The sequence below is a fragment of the Phocoena sinus genome, chromosome 2, assembly GCF_008692025.1.
Source record: "Phocoena sinus isolate mPhoSin1 chromosome 2, mPhoSin1.pri, whole genome shotgun sequence".
Taxonomy (NCBI): Eukaryota; Metazoa; Chordata; class Mammalia; order Artiodactyla; family Phocoenidae; genus Phocoena; species Phocoena sinus.
Window position 1 is genome coordinate 147339500 of NC_045764.1, and position 20381 is coordinate 147359880.

A 20381-nucleotide genomic window follows, 5' to 3' on the forward strand; every position below is an offset into this window, starting at 1 on the left:
ACCCACTGCTGTGCAGGTGTCATCTGGCCTTCTTTGTGTTACCTCATGGGAATTGGGACTGAAGGGACTGGCACCAAAAGTGCTGATACTCTGGTTGTTGCTGTTGCTATGAGTATGAAGTCCTTTGTCTTTGACCCAGGAGTCTCATGTCTTCTGCCAGCATCCATACAACTGTGGCAGCTAACTTGTTAGTGTGAAGTTAGGGTAAAATCGTACATCCTTCACATTCTTGGCATCTCAGTACATGAAAGGCATTGGGGGATTTTCAGCAGGGGGATAACATATACTTTAGCCTTTTAAAAAGTCAGTGTGGGGCTTCCCTGGTGGCGCAGTGGTTGAGAGTCCGCCTGCCGATGCCAGGGGATGCGGGTTCGTGCCCCGGTCCGGTAGGATCCCACATGCCGCGGAGCTGCTGGGCCTGTGAGCCATGGCCGCTGAGCCTGTGCGTCCGGAGCCTGTGCTCCGCAACGGGAGAGGCCACAACAGTGAGAGGCCCGCGTATCGCAAAAAAAAAAAAAAAAAAAAAAAAAAGTCAGTGTGACCACTCTGAAAATTGATCAGGGGTAGAAAGATGAGTGAGGAATGTGGGTCAGCTGTCTAGTTGAGAGATAACAGTGGATGAGACCAGTGTGGTGACTGTGGAGGTGGGGAGGCGTGAGGAATTCAAGGTGGTCTTCAGGAGGTGGAAGTTATAGGTCTCAACAGCATGGATACGGGCTGTGAAAGAAAGGAATGGAGAATGAATCCCAGGTTTTTGGTTTGAGCAAATGAATAGAGATGGAGAAACCTTACGATGATAATAAGCCTGTAAGAGGACTTTTTTCTCTTGTCATCACCACTTTAGCCTTTTTCCAGTCAGTTTATTTGCTTGACTCTCTCTCTCTCTGTGTAGAACTTTTATGCTTAGAATTACAGGGAAAGGAAGAATAAGAAGTAGTTTGTACAACTTGGGATCAAAGAACCACTGGTATGTACTTTTCTGGGAAGAACATTTTTCCTGTGTCTTCACGAATTGTCAAGTCCATTAATGTTGAGAAATGCAGCTCCTGCAGTCCCTTGATGAGTGGGTTGTCTCAATAACAATAAATTAGATTAGCTTGGGAGGATTTATTTTTCAAATAGCCATATTGATTTTTACCCAAAGTTCATTATCTGGGAATTTACGATGAAACACTTTAATGTGTTTCCAGGTTTTCTCTTTTTTTGACGGTAAAGAAATACATTTTTTCTTATGTAGGTTTCAGTTTTTAGATTTCCTTTAAAGCTGGGCTATTCTCCCTTAATTCTCAAGGATAATTACTGCTCATCTTGTGATCACGTAAACTTAATGCAGTAGGATGAAAGAAACAAGTGCCTATGGACTAATTTATTCAGTTTGTCATCCTCACTGAGAAATTCCTCAGGATAACTTCTTATCTCTGTAATGCCTGATGCTGATTTCAGCAGCACCTGATTGCTTTTCATAAAGAAAGTAACTAAAAAGCTTAAAAAAAAAAAAAAAAAAAAGGCTTGGCCCCGAAGAGTTCTTTTAAATGCCGTCCCTTTTTTATCTAGTGCGATTTATTTTTGTGTGTGTGTGCTTTTAGTGTGCTTATTATATTTACAGGATGATTTTACGTTTCTTAACCTTTATATATTGTAGACGATTTTAGGCTACAATATCAAGCTTGAGTGAGTTTTGATTTATCTTTGCACCATCTTGCACGTCCTTTTATTTCATTTGTTCTGTAGCATTTTCTTTAGTCTCTCGCCTAGGTCTAGATTTTTCCTCTTCAGAAAGAGAAGATTGATAGGGAAGATAGAGCTTCGTGAATTTTCGGGGGAGGGTTTGGGAGGGAGGCTAGGCTTACAATTATTTCTGGTTCAATTTATACTCTGCTCCCTGGAAATCAACAATGGAAAAACTTACTCCATTTTAAAGATTAATTTAGAAAGCATGAACTGAGATCACTAAATCATTAGTGCGGATCATGAGACTTTACCAGGTGGTGTGAGTTGTTATTAATCACTTCAGTAGACTCTGGAGATTTTTTTTTACCAGAAATGCAGTTAGAATGTGTTTATTTCTGAGTCTTTGAGAAGATAAATATACTATCTTTTTGCTTTTTTTTTTCCTTTTGTTTTCTTTTTACTGAGATCCATCTTTTGGGGTTTTAGCAGTTTAAACCCCCTCAGGGAGTTGAGTGGTATCTAAGCTTCCCGGGAAGTCCCAGTCTTTCCTTTGGAGTAGTATCCTTGTTCTGCCTTCCTATCTCATTGTATAAATTCTTCAAAAGGGCCCGACATTGTGTCACTGATTTCATGTTTCAAGCCGTGCACTAAGTCATGTACAGATGCACCATATTTAGGCTGTGGTTGGAGTTTCATGAATGGGTTGCTGGTCTTCTCTCCCTTGTCCCCTGATTTCAAAACAAAACCAAGAAACAATTAGGATTTTACCAGGGTCCTCTAAAGAGAGATCTTATTAGTGACTGAATTGAACTAGAATTTGTAGCCTATGGAATGTGATAGAAACTATCCCTAAAGGACGGTGTCCCTGCCTTCAGAAAGCTTTTTACCCCCTGGTTTTGGCCTAGACTCTCCCATACCCTGAAAACCATTCTGGAAATGGTTCAGGGGCACAGAAGGAGTCTTACCCTCAGAATCGTAACTTCACTTCTCCTGCCCATCTTCCTTCCTCTGTTGGAGGAATAGCAGAGGGCACAGTAGAAAGAGGATTTGAGTCAGACCTGGGTTTGCATCTGAGCTCTTGTATATTAGTTGCGTGACCACAGGCAGCATGCTTAACCTCTTTAAGCCTCAAATCGCAAATGTAGAATTGAGACCGTGCTAGACTGTGGTTTGGTGAAGCACTGTTGTGTCTGTCAAGGAACTGGTGCTCGGCACGTGTAGGTTCTCACTAAGAACTGGAACAGGGTCAGGACTTGAACTTGCTGTGTGTTCCTCCAGGATCCCACCCTCCTGCCTCCCTCTGGAGGGGAGAGCTGTCCTGAATTTTATGTTCAGCACTCCCTTGCTTTTTAAAATGAGTGTATCTGTAGACAATACGGCAGTCCCCCTTATCCGAGGGGTAGTCCCCCCTTATCCGAGGTTTCTCTTTTTGTGGTTTCAGTTACCTGTGATCAGCTGTGGGCTGAAAATATTAAATGGAAAATTCCAGAAATAACCAATTCATAAGTTTTAAATCGTGCGCTGTTTTGAGTAATGTGATGAAATGTCACGCCATCCCAGGCCATCCCTCCCCTGATGTGAACCATCCCTTTGTCCAGTGTATCCCTGCTGGTTAGTCACTTTGTAGCCGGCTCAGTTTATCAGATTGACTGTTGTGGAATCGCACTGCTTGTGTTAAAGGGATCCTTATTTTACTTAATAATGGCCCCAAAGCACAAGCACAGTGATGCTGGCAATTCACCTGTGCCAAAGAGAAGCCGCAAAGTGCTTCCTTTAAGTGAAAAGGTGAAAGTTCTTATGTAATAAGGAAAGAAAAAAAAATCACATGCTGTTGGTAAGGTAAGAATGAATCTTCTACCCATGAAATTGTGAAGAAGGAAAAAGAAATTTGTGCTAGTTTGCTGCCACATATCAGACCGCAAAAGTTATGGCCACAGTGTGTGGTAAGTGCTTAGTTAAAACAGAAAAGGCATTAAATTTGTACAATAAGGTATTTTGAAAGAGACTGCATTCATATAACTTTTATTACAGTGTATTGTTCTAATTGTTCTGTTTATTATTGTTAATCGCTTACTGTGCCTAATTTATAAATTAAACTTTACCATGTGTGCATGCATGATAGGTAATGTATGCATAGGAAAAAACATGGTATGTATAGGCATACCTCATTTTATTACACTTCGCTTTATTGTGCTTCGCAGATACTGTGTGTTTTACAGATTGAAGGTTTGTGGCAACCCCGTGTCAGGCATTTGCTCACTTCGTGTCTCTGTGTCACATTTTGGTAATCCTCAAAATATTTCAAGCCCTCCACCAGCAAAAAGATTATGATCCCCTGAAGGCTTAGATGATGATTAGCATTCTCTAGCGATATTTTTAAATTAAGGTATGTATCTTGTTTTTTTAGACAAAACGCTGTTGTACACTTAGTAGACTACAGTATAGTGTAAACATGACTTTTATACGCAGTGGGAAACCAAAGTTTGTGTGACTTGCTCTATTGCGATATTTGCTTTACTGCAGTGGTCTGGAACTGAACCTGCAGCATCTCCGAGATGTACCTGTTATAGGAGTCAACATTATCTGTGGCTTCAGGCATCCACTGGGGGGCTCGGAACGTGTCCTTTGAGAATAGGAAGGGACTACTGTGTGTTTTTAGCTTTACCTATCTGGGCCTCGTAACAATGGCATCCCGTTATATGTAGTCTCTAATAAGAGTGCTTCATCACTGCCAGGGAGTGTAGAACTCTTGGTTCTCCACTTGGCCTTTGCTGATAGTCATGGATGTGGGGTTGCAGTGTTTTCTGTGGTGTTTGGTGTAGAGTGGTTTTTACCTAAGACGTTTTTGTCTATCTAGGCTTCCCCATTACTAATCTTTTAGAGCAGGCTGTTTCTGATACTGGGTCAGAGGTAAGGACAGCATTGCGTGACATGGGGGTGGGGATGAATCCAGTAAGGAAGTAGAGGTTAATGGGAACTAGATACACCACTCTTATAGGAAGGGAAAGGGAAAAACTAGAATGAATCTTGCAGTATTGGGCTGGAATTCAGGCTAACTATGAACTCAAAGTTTTCAGTGTACGTGGATAGATCAGAAAGAAATGAAGAAGTCAGTGTGTGCATATATGTGTGTGCTTCTGTTCACCTAGATGACCTAGGAATAGTGATAATCCAGTTGCAATACGCACATCTGGATCTTGGTTTCTAAATACCATTTTCCCCCACTAAAGTGGTTGAAATTATCGGACTAAAAAATTACTTTAAAAAAAATATCAGTGGACATAAAGTATTGGGTGAAAGTTGGTTGAGAAATAGGATATTTATATAGTCTGAAAGTATCACCTTGCAAAATACTTATTAATTACAAAGAGGAAAAGAGTCGCTTTACAGTGGGGAGATCTGGCAGATACCACCCTAATCAAGTGATATAAGTTCACACTACCAGTCAGGGAAAAAAATCAAAATAGAATACTACCTGATAGGGTGCAACGAGAGGAAGGAACTTTTCTGTGGTATTCCTGCTGAAAAGTCATAACTTGAATCTAATCAACAATTAAGTATCAACAAACCCAAAGTAAGGAACATTCTACTCAATATAAAACTGGCCTGGGCTTCCCTGGTGGCGCAATGGTTTAGAGTCCACCTTCCGATGCAGGGGACACGGGTTCGTGCCCCGGCACGGGAAGATCCCACGTGCCGCGGAGCGGCTGGGCCCGTGAGCCATGGCCGCTGAGCCTGCGCGTCTGGAGCCTGTGCTCCGCAACGGGAGAGGCCACAATGGTGAGAGGCCCGCGTACGGCAAAAACAAACAAACAAAAAAACTGGTCTGAAATCTTCAAAATTGTCAAGTTCATGAAAGTCAAGGACAGTCTGAGGAGTTCTAGTTTGAAACAGACTAATGAGCTGTGAAAGGTCAGTGCCAGTGTGAGATCCTGGATTGGATCCTTTTACTAAAATGGACACTATCGGGATCATTGGAGAAAGTCAAACCTGGACACTGTTGGACCATTAGATGACCATACTATGTCCGTGTTAATTTCTGGATGTTGATGGTCATAGTTATTGCAGTTTTGGAAGAGAATGCCCTTGTTTATAGAAATGACTCACCAAACTCTGTAGGGGTGATAGGCCGTGATGTTAGCTACTTACTCTCAAGTGGTTCAGGGAAATTATTTGTTCTAGTCTTGCAACTCTTTTTTTTTTTTTTTTCCCTTGAGATTATTAAAGAAAACAAAAAAGACCCCTCCTGTTAGTTGATTTTTTCAAAATCATTAGCTTATCAAACCAATCATTTGAAAGGTTTAAGAGGTTTGCTTTCCCGTGCTGTCTTGTCTGGCAGCTGCCCTTCCTGTGTGGCTTCCTGTTATATCTTGATTTGTCTTTTGGTATTCTGGTTTTAAAATATTCACCATCATTTCCTTACTATATTCTTTTCCCTGCTCATTATTTATTTCCCTTCAACTATATTTTGTTTTTGTGACAAACTTCTTTCGAGGGAAAGTATGATTTACAGAAATCTGACACTTTACTGTATTTCAATTCAATGATAATATTGTATTTAGTTTCAACTTACTTTGTGCTATTCTTTTCTCCTCAGTTTTCTGGTGAGCTATTTAAGCTTTCTTTCCCTTTTTTTTTTCTTTTACCATACTGCCTCTGCGTTAGTACTGAGCATGTTTCAGCAGGCTTTTAGTAAAAAGTATTGGGCTGGTTGATTGCTGTCTTAGAATTTAGAGTTTTCAGAAAGTATAAGTGGGGTAAGGGGAAATTGATAGAGTGGCGAATTCAATGCTATACTAGTCCACAGTCTAGTCGTCTCATTACTGTATGTATGAATGGTTAGCTCCTAAAGGTTTAGGTTAAGCGTATTAGGACCAAGCTGGCCCTAGTCTAAAAATTTGCATGGTTTGAAATGGTAGTAGGGTGTTATGGGGTTAGGGTTAATTGCCAGAGCAGCCTTCTCTTTCTGTGAACGTTAAGTGTAAGTTATCTATTTGGTAGAATCTACCCTTTCCTTTTAGTACAGAAAATCACGGGGTAAGACCTTGAATTGCCCACCCCCCTCCTCTCTTTCATGGAACTAAAATCCATCATAGGGCTTGTTTTCCTTAGATAGGTTAGAGGACAAACTTCTCTTTAGCAGTTACATTAATTTTTATATTTCTCAGAATGATCGAGGAAAAAAAGCTTTTAAAATCCAGAGTGGTAGTTACATTTCACTTAGAACACTCCCACACATACAGGCTTTTCTTCAGCATTTTTTTTTTTTTTTTTTTCTTGCTGCTTTTACAGTGTAGGTGGCCTTCTCTGGATTGCTTTTGACAGGAAATTGAGCAAGCTTTCCTTTTTGGAACAGAATATATTTTACTGCTGAGAGAGAGAAAAATAGAAGTGTTTATGTTTTGAAATTTAATTATGAATTTTTATTTGAAGGCTGATTTAAGTCTAGAAAAATGGAGGTGGGGCTTAAATTTCAGGTTGCGCACTAATATTTCTGAACCTTCCTGTTCATTTTTGGGCTTTCTTTTCTTCCTTTATTGGAGGAAGAAAGGAAGTTCCCCAAATTACTTTGCTTCATAAAGCCACAGCCATGGATGGATATTAAAAAGTTTGTCTTTGTTTTTCTGCCTTTGTCTGAGGCTGCCTTCCCCAGTTGTCTTCTTTTTGTAGTGGAGGTATGTTGGGCTCTACACTGAGTTAATGGGCATCTTGAATCTGGAATGTGTGTTAGCCGTACCTTTGGAAAAGCGTGTCATTCAGCAAAGCTTCCTAATAATACGGCTTGTGCACAGGTCTCCAGGGCTGGGTAGAGAGCTCTAGGTTGGAACCCTGCCTCTGCCACAGATCCTACCTGGACTCCTGAACCCCCTGGTGCTTTGGGATAGGAATACCAGTCAACCTGCCAACCACCCAGGTGCTTGCTACCTGGGATGATTGTGGGTGAGTTTGATTTGTGTAGTTTCTTTATAGCACTGGAGATTCAGGGGAAGAAATCAGACTGTAATTAGAATATAAGCCCATATGCCACATCATGGAAATGTTATCCAGTTGGAATGGAGTGATTCTGGTGGAATCTTTCTAAGTATGTTTTTAAATCATATCCTTTCACTTGAGTTTGACATTGGCATGTTTGTTCAGTCTCTAAGTAGACTACTAGTGCAAATCAACTGTCAGATATGTTTTGTTTATATAATTAGCTGGTTATAACTTATTAATTGAGATGAACAAAACAAAGTATATATTTCAAGTGTTCCAGGCTTCCTTACCCATTCTGTAGGTGCAATTTGTAGGCCAATCATGTGAAAACTGCAGGTTTCATCATCTGGGGTATCCGATGCTCAGAATATTCTTTTTAGGTTTCTTTTCCCCACAGTTTTCGTCTGATGTTTATACCATTGATTATGGTAGGGTAGGAAAGACCTGTTGCAGGGTCTTCTGGAACTCTGTTCTGCTGTATTATGTAAGATCATAGTGCCAGCGACATGGTAGGCCCTCAGCGAGTCTCATTTTGAATGCAGGTAATGTAAGTTTTGAAGTACCTTTATATTTGGCTGAATGAAAGATGTCCTACTATCCAAGGTGACAGGCTGGGAAATTTTCCCCTTTGTCCTCACCAGGAATTGGGAATATCTGTGAGTGAAACGAAGTTCTGGTTCTTCTTACTCTTCTAAGCTTCCATTTTATATGTTTGGGAATTACCCAGTTTGAAATAGTGTTTCATCTCAGCAAATATTAAAACTTGGTTTCTTGGAAGCCCTTTTGGACATGTATAGTCTGACTTATTCTAATATTTTTAGAAATAGGTACATGTACTGCAAATTTTAATGTTCGGCATGTATATGTATTCTTTCAACTAATAATATGCGTGCAGTCACAGGAAATGTTTTATGGTTATAGTAGAGTTTTTATATATAGCCTATCTGAAACGACCAGTGTGAGAACTGTAGAATTTCTAACTCGTCAGAATGTTCGGTTGCTTTGGAACAGGCTTTCTCAGTCTCGCTGCTATTGACATTTTGGGCTGGAGAAGTCTTTGTACTGTCCTGTGCCTTGTAGGATATTTAGCAGCATCCCTGGCGTCTACCCGTTAAATTCCAGTAGTATAACCCCTTCCTCTGTTGTGACAACCAAAAATATCTTCAGACATTGTAAGATGTCCCCCTGGGGTACAGAATTGCCCCCTGTGGAGAACCACTGGTTGGGAACAGTGGTTCCCACAGGCAGGTGATAGACCAGCTACATCAAAATCACATTACTGGGGCACTTCTTACTCATATTGGTTCCTGGGTTTCTCCCCAGACTTCCTGATCAGATCATGTGGAGAGAAACGTAATCTTCCAGACTGAACAGTCAGGTTTAGGAATTCGTTGTATAAGTGGGAGTGGCTGTTGGTTGGCTTAAATTTAAGTGTGTGTTGAACTGCACATAAAGAGATTACAAATTAAAGAGGGTTTTAGAGGTAAAGTATAACATTTCACAGTTATGATTTGATTTGTAGCTGTGATTTTTCCCCTTTATTACTATTTTCAGAATTTGATACTAAAGTTCATAATTATTTTACTCCAGGTTTTGCGAGAATACCTCAAGTTGGACTCGGAAGTAAGATTTACCACCAACTTTGAAGTGGAATCAGGTGAGTTGGTAGATGAGTCACAAAGGCCTGTCGAACTCCTGTGTTCATTCCTAGAAGACCTGCCACTCACAGCAGACTTTTGATTTAGTAAATTTTGATTCTATATTTTTTCCCCACTGGTGTTTCCTCCTTTGTTGTTCTACTGCTGAGAGGCAGAAATGGGGAAGAGGGGAGACTCGTGTGCAGTTTTTAGTCATTGATTTCTGAATTCAGCATTTTCACTGTTACAGTAAATACTTCAGATATTTTTCTGGCAACTTAATAATAAAAATATTTTTGTTACACATACGTCTATTTTCATTCCATAATAATTTCATTTCAGAACATCTTCTGTGTGTTTCTTAAAATTTGATGGGAGGTTGTACCCCAGCCCATGTTCTGAATAAGAGCCTTGTTAACCCTGATGCATTAATGTATAATTTGGAATACCAAGTGTATCCTGAAAAATTGAGAGATGGCTGGATGATCTGATTGATTGACATTTGCTCTTGGTTACTGCTAGGTAGAGACCCAGTTCTGTCCTGCCTATCCCAACGTTTTAGTGGATATTTCTCAAACATTTTACTCAGTTGTCAAGTGACATTCTCATTGAACAAAATAACAGTTTAATTCGATTGAAAGAGACTTTTCTACAGGCTGAAATGCTATAATATGTTAAGCTCCTAAATTCAGATAAAAAAGTGGTTTGGGGTTATGTGAGTTTCTTTGATTTTGGTACTTTGTACTTCACCTTCTTTTCAGCCAGACGCTGAAACAAAGAGTTTGGGAATTTTTTATCGTCTGCTTTGTCAGAAGCAGAAACAAATTGCCTAAGGAGTCAGCTCTTCCGGAGAGCTGCATTCTATAAAGGACGGTCAAGGTTATCTGAGCATCTCACCTCTGTAAACCTGTGTGCAGAGCTGAGGGCTTCTTTTCAGACGCCTGCTGGGTAATTGGAGCACTGATTTCAAAGTGACTTGCTATTTCTGACCTTCCTTGAATTTCAGTAAGAGAAATTGGGGAATGATTATCTCTGAAAATGTTTTTAAAGTACATTAGGACACTTTCCTGTTAGCAATGATTTGACCATTCCCAGAGTCATTCTTGAAAAGAGGTAGGAATCCAAAAACGATTTTTAGATCTCTTTAATTTTTAGCCATTTGAAGAGCCTAAGTTTTTTTATTAGCAACACAACTGAAAAACTACCTTTGAGAATGCAGTACTTTGCAACCATCAAAAAATTGCTGAGTGGTGAAGCAAACAGCCTGCAGGGTTGCTCAATGTAGGTAGCTGTAGCTCAGGTACTTTGCGAAGGACGAAAAAATTAGTGCATGTTATTGAGTGCCCTCTGGTTTTCACCTCTATCTTGGAAGTTGTTTTCCAAGATTTCCTTTTTTTTTTTCTCCTCAGTACCTGTATACTATTGAAATGCGCAACTTCAGTGCACTCCCTGTATGTCTTAAGGTATTTTTAAACACTCTTAAATAAGGATCATCTCCTGGTTGGTGCACTTGAATATGACAGTTCTTAGCAGAAGTGTTAAGTTCTAGGGTTACTATGAGGGCCAAGCCTGTTTAGCTTTTATGTTGGAGCAGCTACATCTTGTCTTTTAAATTGAGTTTAATAACCTGAACGCCTGGGCACTTAGATCACTTCTTTTAATGGTGGTAATATCTGATGATGCTGGTACAGTACATCTGTTAGGTGAGGTGGGAGAGTCTTCTCTTATGCATTCATGAACGCTGGCTCCACTCGGGCAACAGAGGGGAAGGAGCCATGAATGCAACAGTTCTCCACACCTGCTGGTGGCATGACTCTTGGCTTTTCTAAATCAATTCTTCTTTCCTAACTTCTCTCTATTTAAGGAATATCCAAAACAATTCCCTTCCTTCAAAAGAAAACAAAAATCCAAAAAGACAAAAAAAAACCCATAAAGCCGAAACCCACAAAACCTTGTATTTTATATGTAGTCCTATGTGTAGCTTGTTGAATGCATCATTCTTATATTTTTTAATTTATTTATGTTTTGAGTAGTGTTGTTCTAGAATATAAAATTGAACTGAGAAAGTATACTTCTTTCCTTCCCTTAACAATTTTAAAAAATTGCTATATTCTTTTTAAACACCCAACAAGAAACAGTGATATTAATTGAAAATGATCTCTAAATTATGTGCTTTAGCTTTAACTTTAAGACATTTGAATAATTTTCTCAAGTATATTTTTCTTTGGATTTTCCCATTCTTGTATAGACAATTAGGTACTCATAGGTGAGTGAGATATTACTTAAATTTTTCCCTTGTTTCAGTTTGGTTATTGCATTCCAGGCTTCTGCTTTTAATGGGAGAGTAACTGAGGAAATTTTAAAAAGCTCTTCACTTCTTTTTTTTTCTTGAAAATAAAATAAAAAAGAATAACACTAGTCACATTTACTTAAGACTAATAGCTTGCGGGTGTAATACACAAAAAATAAAGACATCCTTTTTGTTGTTTTATGGGAAGTCCCAACCATTTAGTAAGTGTAAAAAGAGAGAAAAAATATGTATGTCATTGCATTCTCCTAGCCTTTTCTTGGTGTTATATGGAGTGGTAGCAAGAAACCTAATAATCGTAGTACCTTACGTTGGCCATCCAGATGATAGAATGTCTATAGCAGATTCACAAATCACTTAAGAAATGGAAGCTTGGAAAACATTTTCTCCCTGGCTGACCATCCTGTAGAACTCCCTCTTATCCACCGATGCACCCTACCCCTTTTCTCCCTGGCTGACCATCCGGTAGAACTCCCTCTTATCCACCGATGCACCCTACCCCTTTTCTCCCTGGCTGACCATCCGGTAGAACTTCCTCTTATCCACTGATGCACCTACCCCTTTTCTCATTTTTCTTACAAATTATGTCTTCCTGAAAACATGAGAGAACAGCTGTTTATATCCAATAGTTTCCTTTAAACATAGCCCAGTGACAAAGACAGTAGATTAACTAATGACAGGAGTTTGAATATATTAACACCTAGAAGAAAAAAGCTCAAATGTTGACCTTGAGTAGACTTGTTAGATTCTGTGCGTCAACCTGAGTTAGAGTTTCACAGTGGCACTGAGGGTACAAAAGGGAGGCAACTTTTTCAGTAAGTAAGAGCTGAAATTTTATATTTTGTTTTTTCTAAACTTTTACTTTATATTATAGTTGATTTATAGTGTTGTGTTAGCTTCAGGTGTACAGCGAAGTGATTCAGTTACACATATACATATATCTGTTCTTTTTCAAATTCTCTTCCCATTTTAGGTTATTGCAGAATATTGAGTTCCCTGTGTTATACAGTAGGTCCTTGTTGGTTATCTGTTTTAAATATGGTAGTGTGTATATGTCAATCCCAAACTCCCAAGGTATCCCTCCCCCGCACCTTTCCCCTTTGCTCACCATAAGTTTGTTTTCTAAGTCTGTGAGTCTGTTTGCATTTTGTAAATAAGTTCATTTGTATCATTTTTAAGATTTTTTCAGATAAATACAAGTAGAAATTTTATTAGCTGAAAGTTGACTATAATGTAATATGAAAATATTAAAAATTTAGAGTAGCAAAGGGATGATTGCAGATTTTTCCTTTTATCTTTGGCCATGACTAATTTGACTTGAATTTGGCATGCCTGGGGGTCACTTCAGCATTATTTCATTATGCTTATTTATCATTCAAAGCTTCGTCTTTGTTCTTAAAAAAAAAAAATTTTAACAGACTGTAGAATTGTACTGTGACCCCTGCACATTTGCTAATGCTATCATCACCTTTCTCTTTTCAGTGAGAACAACTTCTTCTCACCGAATTCTTACCTTTATCTTCTTCAGAACCTGAGAGTACAGCTGTCCCCATCGAATAGAGCGTTGCCTCTTCTAAATTCAGTTGGTGGCAAATAGAACACATGGGAATAGGAATTAAGTTGTCTTTGGAGGAGTGTCTTGTTTCTTAGTACCTGCTCATATGTGGGGGGCCCTGGATTTGTATGGATATGATTCTCTCTAACGATACCATGTTACCCACTTTCTTGACTGTCCCATAAATTTAAAGTTTGCTGTTAGGAGTAGATTTGAACTTCTAAAGTAAGGAATCAGAAAACAGAGAAGCAATAACATGAACCGTGTTTGAGTGGGTGGAGGGCAGGGTGGGAATTATGCATCGCTCTGCCTCCCCTCCCTGCCTTGAAAACTTGGGTGGGTGAAAGCATTTTTGAACACCTGGCTTCTGGGAGCAGGTCACAGGATGGAATGAGAGGTGAAACTTGGGGAGAGCTAGCACCTGCCAGTTCTTCATGATACACTGATGTGTCTCAAAGGCCTTGGGAAACTCTTAGTGTTGGGGGTTTTGCTTTAAAACCTGAGCTTTGTTTTAATGTTTGTCAATACCTAAGAATATTTTAGATATAAAAGGAACTTGTAAATGTCTTCACTAGTATTTGAGTGGCTTTCGTCAAAATCATGCAAGCAAAATTCGGGTCATATGGTGGGTGAAGTCTTATGTGTAGGGGCGTCCAGTATGCCGTGTTTTGGGAGTTTTGGTACTCCTTCTCCTGGGAGGAGGGCTTTATTGTGTCTTTTTGGAAAAGACTTTTTTTTTTTAGTTGACATGTTTGTTTGTTTATTTATTTTTGACTGCATTGGGTCTTCGTTGCTGTGCACGGGCTTTCTCTAGTTGCAGCGAGCTGGGGCTACTCTTTGTTGCGGTGCGTGGGCTTCTCATTGCAGTGGCTTCTCTTGTTGTGGAGCATGGGCTCTAGGTGCGCGGGCTTCAGTAGTTGTGGCTCGTGGGCTCAGTAGTTGTGGCTCACGGGCCCTAGGGCGCAGGCTCAGTAGTTGTGGTGCATGGGCCCCAGAGAGCATGGGCTTCAGTAGTTGTGACGCACGGGCTTAGTTGCTCCGTGGCATGTGGGATCTTCCCGGACCAGGGATCGAACCCATGTCCCCTGCATTGGCAGGCAGATTCTTAACCACTGCGCCACCAGGGAAGTCCCCGGAAATGACTTTTAAGCAAGGCCCTAGGCTTGAGGAAAGCTACTGTTCACATCTGCACAGAACATGCCAGAGTTTCTAGTGAGTCTATGAGAGGTGTGGGTGTACAGCCCTTCCAGATAACATCAGCCTTTTCAGAGCAGGGGATGTTTCTCAAACCATTGTTTATTTCCACACATGGCTAGCTCTGTGTTCTTGCTGTAATGGTTTCCTTAATGAAAATGGACTGATCAGTGCTCTGGAGGAGTCTTCAATAGCTAAATAATGAATGGTTGCTCAAGAACTAATAGACTTTGATTTTTTTTTTTTCAAGGAGTCATTAAAAAAAAAGTCTAACTCAGTTCAGTAACTGACCCCTTTCTGCTACTGACGTTTTATTCCCCCAGTCAATTGGAAAATAAATGGTTTGAGAAATTGTCTAGGTAACATTTGATGGGTATAGGGACCTCTGGGCATGTTCTAACCATAAAGCTTTTGTAGTTACAAGCAGTAGGACATTCTCCTGCTATTGCTGCTTGTTTCTTCCCTGGATCTATTAGTGGGAAAGTTAATTCAATTAAGTATATAACTGTTTAACTCCAGTTATTTACAGAGCTTTTTGCTTAGTGTTGACAGGGATGGACATACAAAAAAGAAATGCCCCTTATTTTTCTAAGGGGGGAAATAAGACATAATTAAAAATTGTCACACTAAGTGATCAAACGTAATTAGGCGTTTAGTGGAAGTACAAGTAAAATGTATTGAGGTGTCTGTAGAGGGGGAATTAAATCCATGGAGGTGGCATCATTGGAACTGGGCATTGAAAGACCCATCCATCCATCCATCCATCCACTAAAAGAGTAACATTTGTTTCTTCAAACAACCAAAGTAATTCATATTTATTGTGTAAAAATGTGGATGTTCCTAAAGGGCACAGACGTCAAAGTAAAAATTACCAAATTCCTACAAGATCACCCAGTCTCTACCACCCAGGGGTAACTATCTCTACAACCATTTTCACTTTTTATTTGTGAGATTTTTCAAACATGCACAAAAATAGAATAGCACAGCCATCCCCCATGTTCCCATCAGTCTAGCTTCAACACGTACAGACATCTTGCCTTTCTTGTTCCATCTATCTTCTTCCTGTTTTGATTGTTTAAAAAAAATGTTTTTTGAGTTTTAAAGCACAGCCCAGATATTATACCATTTAACCAAAACACTTCAGTAAGAATTTTAAACAGATAATGACTTAAAAAATAGTCACGATGTCATTACCCTTAATGAAATTAATGATTATTTAATATTATTTACTTCTAGTTTGTCCTGGTGTCCATGTTTACTTCCTTTGTCTCAAAATTGTCGTTTTACAGTTTGTTGGAATCAGGATCCAAGCCTGATGAACACGTTGCGTTTGTCTCTTTCAAGACTTTCTTAGTCTGTAACATTTTCCCTTCTCTCCTTTTTTTCATGTAATTTATTGTAGGAGAAATTGGGTCATTTGCTTTTTAGGATTGCTAATATTTTAATAGTTTTCTTTCATTTTTGTCCTTCTACGTGACCATGTGTATGTTTTAAAAGCAAAATTGGGATCATACTTTGCATGCTGTTTTATAACATATTTTTAACACAATGATATAAGGAGGACAGTTTGTTATTATTTAGTCTTCTATGATTAGTTTTTCTTTTCTGTTTAATCTTACGGCATTATAGTAACTAAAGATGAGAAGGATGCGTTTGACTGTATTTAAAGTAAATCTTACATTGATTATATGTAGTATTACAACAACGAATTGGTTATTTTTCCCCTCTCTCCCTCCCTCCTTCCCTCCCCCCACCCCATTCCTCCCTCCCTCCCTCACTTCCTTCCTTTCTTCCTTCTTTCCTTCCTTTCTTCCTTCTTCACTCTAGGACTTCTTACAGATAGACATAGTATTGGCAATGCAGTTGCCTGTATCGAGAGCCATTTTGTTTTCCCTGAAGAATGGAGATATGGATGGGTGTATAAACGAGAGCCTGGATGGGTGTGTAAACGAGAGCCTGGCTGATGGTTCACTCCTCGCTGAGGAGGTAAATGATGCCCATGCAAGGCCCTGATTTTTCTGGAGAGTCCCTGCAAGAAGGGAACCCTGCTTGTTATTGTTGCTGTAAGCTGACCTTTACTGAAAAGTTAAGTTTGCATTCTCCCATAAACATTGACCACTGGTGGGAAAGGATTCTTAGTGGTTAAAGGGAGCGTTCATTGTTTTAATTTAGTAATGTTAACATAATCTTGACGATTCTATATTAGGTCCTCTTTCAGTTGCTGTCAAGTTTTTAGCCTGGAAAAAAGAATATGTGTGCAAGCTCCCGCCAATAATAATTCGTTACACCTGCTTGAAGCTTCATGTGGCCATTTAAGTCGACAGTCTTCTGTTCTTCATCAGATGAAACCCCAGCTTTACTTGTGATGTTCTGCTTGCTCCTGGTAGTTTGTCTTCTTTTACATTTGATTAGATTTGAATTTAGCAGCGGTTGCAGGGATATCTGTACTTCGCCTGATTCTGTAATCCTGTCATTTAATAACCCAGTAACATCCTTGTAAGATGTTTTTATTAATCAGTTTTTAAATAAAAGTAATAAATGAGTTTATAAGATTTACTCCCTGTCTCCTCTTGCCCCTGTTCTCCAGTGTTTTTCCCCTGTTCTCCAGAGGCAAACACTTAGTTGATTTGGTATTTATAATATAAACGTATTGTATTTTGTGTTTGAAATTTCACGTAATTGGTGTTGTATTGAATATCACTAACTATTTTTTTGTCATTCAGGAACATGGTTTGGAGGTCTGTCCACGCTAGTTGATATAAATCTAGTTCATCCTTTTTAACTGCTGCCTAATGTCATGTAGACTAGTCATGGGAATATACCATAGTTTTCCTGCCATTTTCCTATTGGTGATCTTTTAGGTTGTTTCCGATAGCTTCCGATTACAAAGAAGGCTGCAAAGAATAACCTTGTCCTTGGTTCTGTGTACGTGGGCATATGTTTCTCTAGGCAGTTGTCAGGTCATGGGATATTGTAATAGATACTCCCAAATTGTTTTACCAGAGTGACTCCCATCAACAGAGAGAATTTAATCTTTAATTCCACATATTTATCTAGAGAAATGGGATGGAGCTGGGGCTAATTTTGAAGAACTGACTTATTGACAAATAAGTAGACCTCATTAACTTCTAATATTTGGCTATGAAGTGTTTTTTTCTTTTTTAAGGCTAGTTTTATTTATTGGACTCCATTTTGCTACCAGATGTGAATTTATTTATACGTATGGAATTCTGCAATTAAATAATGACAAGTACATTGTCATAATTGCTATTGAGCTTTTGTATAGAAATAACAGCTTGTTTTAGTATCTGTGCATTGGAGGTAAAGCTGGGTGTGAGGGCTGTCTTCTGTGCTTCTGAGGATGGAAGCCCCCTTCAGTTAATTGCTCACCTCTATTCTAACGGCTAAGGAACGTGCTGAATGTTCAGTGTAGCACCTACCTCATTATGGACACCGCAGGCAGAGGGAATACATAATTAAATGAGAGCCACTGCTGTCACAGGAAGACATACCATGCTTTGTCCTTTGGGTTTCCCTTAAAGGACTTCTTCAAAGTAAAGGATGGTCTATACCCCTTTGCTTTCCTTTGTCTAGCATGACAGGGAAGACAGATACAGTTCCTTATTCCTTTGCTCTCTTGAGAAAAGAATATAACCATTATTTTATCGGTTGATTATGTTCAGGAGCTTGGATTTTTGAAGTCAGTCTTAATATTATGCCCCTTCTTTCTCCACAGTAGTTATTGTGCTTTTTTTTTTTTTTTTAAATTTTTTGGCTGCATTGGGTCTTCATTGCTGCGCGCAGGCTTTCTCTAGCTGCGGTGAGCGGGGGCTACTCTTTGTTGCGGTGCGTGGGCTTCTCGTTGCGGTGGCTTCTCTTGCTGCAGAGCACGGGCTCCAGGCACGTGGGCTTCAGTAGTTGTGGCACCCAGTCTCAGTAGTTGTAGCACGTGGGCCCTAGAGCACACAGGCTTCAGTAATTGCAGTGTGTGGGCTCAGTAGTTGTGGCTTGCAGGATCTAGAGTGCAGGCTCAGTAGTTGTGGCGCATGGGCTTAGCTGCTCTGCGGCATGTGGGATCTTCCCGGACCAGGGATTGAACCTGTGTCCCCTGCATTGGCAGGCGGATTCTTAATTACTGCGCCACCAGGGAAATCCTCGTGCATTTTCTTTTTAACATCTAAAATCCTCTACCTGGAGGCCTCATTGGGATGCTGAGCCTTGCTGTTTTCATCTGTCAGTGGGCTCCCGAGCCATGTACCTTGCAGGGTTGTAAGGTGTTCATTGCCCGCGTGGTGCCTACCAGGAAACGAGCTGTCCAAGTCATGTGGGCCACCCTTCCCCTGTAACAGATGAGGAAACCGAGGTTCAGAGTGTAAAGTGACATGTATTCTCCACTTTTGGTTTATCTTAATGACTAAAATAGATCTCTGCCACACATTACATCACACTGCATCTCTGCTTCTTGAGAAAGCACAGTGGTAGCTTCTGTGCGCATCTTTCTCCTTGCCTGGCATTTCCTTTTCTTCTCTCTACCTGTCAGTCACCTTTCCCTCCTTTGAAACCTGTTCAAGTTCCTTTCCTCAGGGAGGCTGTTCTGGCTAATCCGGCAGATGGATGTTATTTCATATCCTCATCCCCTCAGATGTGTCATTTCACTGTGGACATTTGAACTCATTTGTATGTTTCTTGGAAAACTCTTCTCTGTCCCCATATTATTTAGAAAGGACCTATACCATAAAATGCTGGTTATTTAGGGGGAAAGAACTACTTTAGAAGAAAACCATATTTGTCAGCCACGCAATGTTATTTCTGTGTTTTGAAAGGGAAAATTTCAATGGACAGAGATAAGCGCTTAGTATGCACTGTACCATGCTTTGTTAGCATGTTCACTGCTGCTCACCTCTGTTCTGCCTTTTACACAATCACCTTTCAACCCAGTAGGTTCGAAATAAGGATTGTGTTAAATAAACGAGAACAAAATTCTCCACTGATCATGTATCTTTGCCTGTGGATGAGTTTGCCTGTGACTTTTCCCCCAGTGTTCCCCTCTTTTTTCTGTGCTGTGGAAAGTGGTAAACAAAACAAAAATATCAAGTAGCAATAGGCACTCCTAAAGATAGCTTGCAGAAGAAGTTATATGTGGACTAACCAGTACATAGACGATCACATGAAAGCCAAGTTAGAAACTTTTATAATCTTAAACATGAACAAATGCACAATTCAGTGAATGTTTCACTGTACAGAGTACACATTTCAATTTCACTTCAACATGCAGTTGGATGAATCATTTTCTCATTCACTTGAGAACTGCTTATATATGGCACCAGTTTGTAATCAAATATCATTTTGTTTTTGTGTTAGGCCACTCTGGAATAGGGTAGTAATGTGGGGACCAAATGCGTGTGTTGATGTGTATGTCTGTGTAAAAAGACTGCAGGGTCTTAGTTTATATTTGGGGTGTGAAGGAAAAGAAGTCTGATAGATCTGGAAGGAGCCTTAACTGTCGTCTGTCCATTTTGTAGATGAAAAATAGGTATTCACAGAGATCAGTGTTTGTCCCAGGTTATATTGCTTTATGGTGTTGGTACTTGGGCTTAGAGCTCTGGGCTGGTGGAAATGGGACGGCACTATTAATGCTTTTGCGACAAATTCAGTGGTATTTCTTTACCCATTCAGGGACCTCAGAATATTTCCTAAGTCATTTGTCTTTTGTACTTTGAATATGTTTTTAATTAATTTTTATTGGAGTATAGTTGCTTTACAATGTTGTGTTAGTTTCTACTGTACAGCAAAGTGAGTCAGCTGTACGTATACATATATCCACTCTTTTTTTTGGATTTCCTTCCCATTCAGGTCACCACAGAGCATCGAGTAGAGTTCCCTGAGCTATACAGTAGGTTCCATTAGTTATCTATTTTATACATAGTCTCAATAGTGTATATATGTCAATCCCAATCTCCTAATTCATCCCACCTCCCCCTTCCCCCCTTGGTGTCCATACATTGGTTCTCTACATCTGTGTCTCTATTTCTGCTTTGCA

At 39.7% G+C, this 20381-nt stretch overlaps 1 protein-coding gene across 11 annotated transcripts in view; it reads left to right on the forward strand.

Annotated features, from left to right (window-relative positions):
- SIPA1L1 (signal induced proliferation associated 1 like 1) overlaps positions 1-20381 on the forward strand; it is a 373251-nt gene that overhangs the window by 72268 nt on the left and 280602 nt on the right. For all 11 annotated transcript variants that reach the window (XM_032621332.1, XM_032621344.1, XM_032621336.1 and 8 more), the window contains one exon: positions 9238-9304. The gene's annotated coding sequence lies outside the window, so the exon portion shown is untranslated. The remainder of the gene's footprint in view (positions 1-9237; positions 9305-20381) is intronic.